This window comes from Salvelinus sp. IW2-2015, unplaced genomic scaffold (genome assembly GCF_002910315.2).
Source record: "Salvelinus sp. IW2-2015 unplaced genomic scaffold, ASM291031v2 Un_scaffold3940, whole genome shotgun sequence".
Lineage (NCBI taxonomy): Eukaryota > Metazoa > Chordata > Actinopteri > Salmoniformes > Salmonidae > Salvelinus > Salvelinus sp. IW2-2015.
In genome coordinates this window covers 6,293-12,692 of record NW_019945214.1, presented here as the reverse complement: position 1 = coordinate 12,692, position 6,400 = coordinate 6,293, and positions in this window count along the sequence as shown.

The following is a 6,400-nucleotide window of genomic DNA, read 5'->3' as shown; positions in this document are numbered from 1 at the left end:
GGTTGAGTGCCTACCAGCCCATCAATTGGTACTTCTGCATCGTTGGCCCCATGTTTTGGGACGTAGATGTGGACATCCACCAGGCTCTGGAGAGGGAACCTGCTCCTGCTACCTGCCCTCCGGAGCGCATCTACATCCCCAAGGAGGTGAGAGATTGGCTGTTGACCTGGGTATCACACACACCATCCAATCCCTCTCAGAGAAGTACTGGTGGCCCAGCTTGGTGCAGGACGTCGCCCACTATGTCAACTCATGTACTCAATCCAAATCTCCCCGGCACGCTCCAGCAGGGACACTACTTCCCCTTCCCGTGCCTCAGCAGCCTTGGTCACATCTGTCCATAGATTTTGTTACTGATCTTCCCCCGTCTAATGGTTTCACCACTGTTATGGTTGTTGTGGACAGATTTTACAAATCCTGACGTTTTATTCCTCTCTCTGGTCTCCCTACAGCTCTCCAGGTCTCTGAAGGGCATTGTTCCAGCAGGCTTTCCGGCACTATGGCCTTCCGGAGGACGTTGTGGGTATGGAGAGCATAAAATTCACCTTGCGGGTATGGAGAGCCTTCTATCAGAATCTGGGGGCCACGGCCAGCCTCACATGTGGATTCCGGCCTCAGTCCAACTGGCAGGTGGAGTGGATCAACCAGGAGCTGGGGAGGATCCTTAGGAGTCACAGTGTTGTCTCTTGAATGTGTACACTAATGGTAAACATTGTACATTTTATTTCAAAATCACTTTACCTTAACCAACTCAAAGAGAACGTTTCATGTGATTTAGGCATCTAGTCTCTCTAGCACTGTATTAGGTTGATGGGAACACTGTGCTAAATCATATGCCACAAGATGTTAGATTCCAATTCAAGAGGCTAGCGCTAACTATGTACAATGGCGACCCGTCATTAAGGGCAGGTGGGGCAGAGCCACCAGTTTTGAGCCCTACCTGTTTAGCTATAATATATATATATATATATATGTGCCTGTTTTTTGGCATTAATACTTGTCACATATAATTTTGCAAACAATGTAAAAAAAAAAATATATATTATTGAGTTAATAAAGCCGCATACAAACTTTTTTTGCTTTCTTGAGTAAGGCAGCTCCAAAATGCAGGTGTTTCAGCCTAGCTCAATGCTTTCTGTAGTGGTGGAGTAGCTAGCAGAAAATATGGAGTGTAGGTAGGGGTTAGTAATGTTCTCTAGTTGGCTCAGTGTTCTGTCACTCATGGGGACACTATGTCAACGCAAAATCTGCGGGGAGAGCTTGAAAATTCAAGCCCCTTGGGTGCTGCCATAGAGTTACATTAGAAGTGCCCATCCAAGAAGGCTCAAGGTCATTGGCCACAGATAAAATGATGTGAAATCATGTTATATCTACAGTAGGTTTGATTGGACTGATCATGTCAACATCATATTTTCAAAATATTAGCTAGCAAGCTAGCAGTCATCATCATGAATCAAGTTGTCAATCTACTGGCAAATCCTTTTCTTCCTTGTCATATGAAGAGAAATTATAAATATAACGTATCGGTTCTCATCGGCCATTGCACAAGTTGGAAATCAMAAATTCAACAATGAGTGGTTTTGAAGGAATCAGTGGCTAACAGCAATCACTAGCCTGCTATTCAGTGTGTCGTTCAAGTCTGCGTGTAAGGGTCTGTTTTCCAAGCTTAAAGGGATAAACATTCAACATTGGCCACGCTGTCAATCCAGCATGACTTCTGCCACAATCAAAACAACAGGAAACTAGGAACTGGAAAATCTCAGACTTCAGTGAGTTCAAGAGAACTGGGAAAAAAACTAGCTCCGACTGGGATATTACGTTTTTTTAACCCCTTTTTTCTCCCCAATTTCATGGTATTCAATTGGTAGTAGTTACAGTCTTGTCTCATCGCTGCAACTTCCGTACGGACTCAGGAGAGGCAAAGGTTGAGAGCCATGCATCCTCCGAAACACAACCTAGCCGCACTGCTTCTTGACACCATGCACACCATACACCTGGCGACCTGGTCAGCATGCACTGCACCCGGCCTGCCACAGGAGTCACTAGTGCGCAATGAGACAAGGATATCCCTGCCAGCCAAACCCTCCCTAACTCAGCTGGGCCAATTGGGCGTCGCCCCATGGACCTCCGGTTGCGGCCGACTGCGACAGAGCCTGGGCTCGAACGTAGAATCTCTGGTGGCACAGCTGCGATGCAGTGCCTTAGACCACTGCGCCACCCAGGAGGCTGGGAAATTTTAAACGGTCATCCAACTCGGAATTGCAAGACGGGAACTCGGCCTCTTTCTAGAGCTCCGACCTGAAGATCACTGATGTCATCTTTTTCACAGTTGCATTGAAAGCACCATAAATACAGAGAATGGCAGACTTTGACAAAGTTTGATGACAAAATTTGCCCACGAAGGACCGCCGCCCAACCTTCCTGTTTGTGAGAATACTGTAGCACAACAAGGTGAGTCCAAAAATGTACTGTATGCTGCTGCATAAATGATGTAATATGCCAGGGAGATATGTATACTGTAGCTAAGGAAGTAATATTAACTATGTTGTGTAGTAAGCTGTTAGCAACCCATGTGCCTCACCCTAATAATTTGGTCCATAACTTAGCCTAGTGTTCTGACTTGGTGGTGCACATGTAGCCTATAGACTGTCTTAGAAAGGAGAATACTGTAAGAACGGCCCATGCTCTGAATTCTGTCGCTGTACATTTCAGAAATGCTGAACAAATAGTTCCAGTGCATTCGGAAAGTATTCAGACCCCTTGTCTTTTTCCACATTTTGTTACCTTACAGCCTTTTTCTAAAATGGAGTAAATCGTTTTTTTTCTTCATTCTGCACACAATACCCCATAACGACAAAGCAAAAAAATGGTTTTTAGATTTTTTTTAAATGTATGGGAAAAAACTGAAATATGACATTTACGTAAGTATTCAGACCCTTAACTCAGTACTTTGTTGAAGTACCTTTTGTAACGGCGTTCCTCCTCCTCTTCATCCGAAGAGGAGGAGCATGGATTGAACCAAAATGCAGCGTTGGAATAAGACATAATGAATTTATTGAACAAGACAAGACGAACTATACTTGACAACTAAACAAAATAACAAACCGAAGGTAGACAGACCTGAACGTAAGGACTTACATGTAACGCAGAACGAACGAACAGGAAAATGACTACACCAAACGACGAACGAACGAAACAGTCCCATATGGTGCAACATAGACACAGACACAGGAGACAACCACCCACAAACAAACACTGTGAAACTACCTACCTTAATATGATTCTCAATCAGAGGAGATGAAAACCACCTGCCTCTAATTGAGAACCATATTAGGTACCCATTAACCAACATAGAAACAGAAAACCTAGACTGCCCACCCAAACTCACGTCCTGACCAACTAACACATACAAAACTAACAGAAAACAGGTCAGGAACGTGACACCTTTGGCATCGATTACAGCCTCGAGTCTTCTTGGATATGACGCTACAAGCTTGGCACACCTGTATTTGGGGAGTTTCTCCTAATTCTTCTCTGCAGATCCTCTCAAGCTCTGTCAGGTGGGATGGGGAGCGTTGCTGCACAGCTATTTTTAAGGTCTCTCCGGAGATGTTTGATTGGGTTCAAGTCCAGGCTCTGGCTGGGCCACTCAACAACATTCAGAGACTTGTCCCGAAGACACTCCTGTATTGTCTTGGCTGTGTGTTTGGGATCGTTGTCCTGTTGAACTTTTGCTCCAGTCTGAGGTCCTGAGGGCTCTGGAGCAGGTTTTCATCAAGAATCTCTCTGCACTTTACTCCATTAATCTTTTCCTTGATCTTGACTAGTCTCCCAGTCCCTGCCACTGAAACACTTCCCCACAGCATGTTTGCTGCCACCACCATGCTTCACCGTAGGGGTGGTGCCAGGTTTCCTCCAGACGTGACGCTTGGTATTCAGGCCAAAGAGTTCAATTTTGGTTTCATCAGACCAGAGAATCTTGTTTCTCATGGTCTGAGAGTCTTTAGGTGTCTTTTGGCAAACTCCAAGCGGGCTGTCATGTGCCTCTTACTGAGGAGTGGCTTCCGTTTGGCCACTCTACCATATAGGCCTGATTGGTGGAGTGCTGCAGAGTTGGTTGTCCTTCTGGAAGGTTCTCCCATCTCCACAGAGGAACTCTGGAGCTGTGTCAGAGTGATCATCGAGTTCTTGGTCACCTCCCTGACCAAGGCCCTTCTCCCCTGATTGCTCACTTTGGCCGGGTGGCCGGCTCTAGGAAGAGTCTTAATGGTTCCAAACGTCTTCCATTTAAGAGTGATGGAGGCCACTGTGTTCTTGGGGAACCAATGCTGCAGACATTTTTTGGAACCCTTCCCCAGATCTGTGCCTCGACACAATCCTGTCTCGGAGCTCTACGGACAATTCCTTCGACCTTATGGCTTGGTTTTTGCTCTGATATACACTGTCAACTGTGGGACCTTATATAGACAGGTGTGTGCCTTTACAAATAATATCCAATCAATTGAATTTACCACAGGTGGACTCCAATCAAGTTGTAGAAACATCTCAAGGATGATCAATGGAAACAGGATGCACCTGAGCTCAATTTCGAGTCTCATAGCAAAGGGTCTTTCTGGGTTTTTTCAGAATTTTTAAAACCTGTTTTCGCTTTGTAGTTATGGGGTACTGTGTGTAGATTGATGCGATTTAAAACAAAAATGTAATCCCTTTTAGAATATGACTGTAATGAAAAAAAATGTGGAAAAAGGAAATGGGTCTGAATACTTTCCGAATGGACTTCGTCTGTCCTAGCTCGCTCATTAATGTCTTAATCGAATTTTCAGATTGTTTCTTATTCGCTCGTCGTCCCCTTATGCCATAGTTTGTACATCTCAATTGTCAGTAGGATCCACTTTTGTTTAAGCAAGTCAGCCATATCAGCTATGTTTTTTTGAAAGGCAGTAAATGAGGCTGAATGAACTGTTTCGCTGCCAGACAAGGCTCCCTTATTAGCCAGGTGTAGCAGTGATAAGGTGTTGGGACTGCTTTATGTAGGCCCTAACAATTTATTTGTCACCGTTATAGTGCAATTTGTGTATTGTTTAGTGTTGTGTTGTGTAGTGGCTTTGCTGGCATGCATCTAAAAAAAAAATGTGTGGAGTTTGTCACATCAAGAATTACATGCTAAAATCACCAATGACCATGTATGGGGCTCCATTTCACCATCTTGGTAATCTAATAATGAATAGTGATCTCTCAGACTACTGCAAAGCAGCATGTACATGTGGTGGGTATGGAGACACTAATTCATCCCTTTAATACACTAACTTTAAAGCTTTGTGTCAAACCTCAAATGACAATTCTTTATTTTCAACCTTTTGAATATTCATGATACACCACTAGAGAAGTGTACAGTAGGCATTCTGGCATCTCTACTTTTTCTACCCCCTGAACTACTGTAGGTAAGACGACAAGTCTTCTTAATAAATAAACTGATAAAAAAACTATTTTTACTTTTGACACTTTATTAATTCAATGGTTTCCTGATGTTTGGATATACACACACACAATATTTTTTTCTCAAATGACTAGCCTAGAGACAGCACTGATAAGCATAAATATACATGTACAAAACACACTGAGGATGATGTACAGGTGTAGGATTTTATTTTATCACTCTTTTGTTGCTGAGAATTTTTCTGCACCGCAAAATGCAGATGGGCTTCATGATTTACATAAATTAATTGAAAACCCACACTAACACACGGTTAATTAACAGTATTGCACTTTTCATGTAGCTTAAATTTGGCCAGCTAATAGCTTAACCACCAATCAAGCAACATTTGATTTGATTTATGGACTAAAGTTCATATCCTATTGCAACAACAATACTGGCCAAATTAAGATCCAACACCTGTAGCCTACTGAGAAGTGAAGAGGCGTGAACTGAATATATCTGACATGTTTTTCATGAGACTCCATGTCGGATTTGGTTTGTTTTATACCATAGCATAATAATCATAAAAAATGTATGTACAAAAAAAGAAAGATATGTGAATATCAGTAGTAATCTCCTGTAAACCAGTCACAATACAGTTTCTCCTCCTTTTTATCAATGCCAGCAAAAAATACTTTGCTGTTGTTCAGAGACATATTTAAGGAACTGTTGAGTTTCTTAAAGATACTGTTTCACAAGGGCGATTTTGTCTCACATATTCTTCTTTGAGTCTTATTACAGTTGAAATCCAACCACCCGGTATTACCACCCGGTTCCCCCATTCTAGCACAGTCTTCACCCTCGGGATATTCTCCTTTTTCTCCTTTCCAGTTATCAGGCTCCTTGTCACCAAGCCAGAATCTATGGATTGAAGGATGATAATACATAAGAGGTATGATCATAATACGTTTTCGTCTAGGGTGA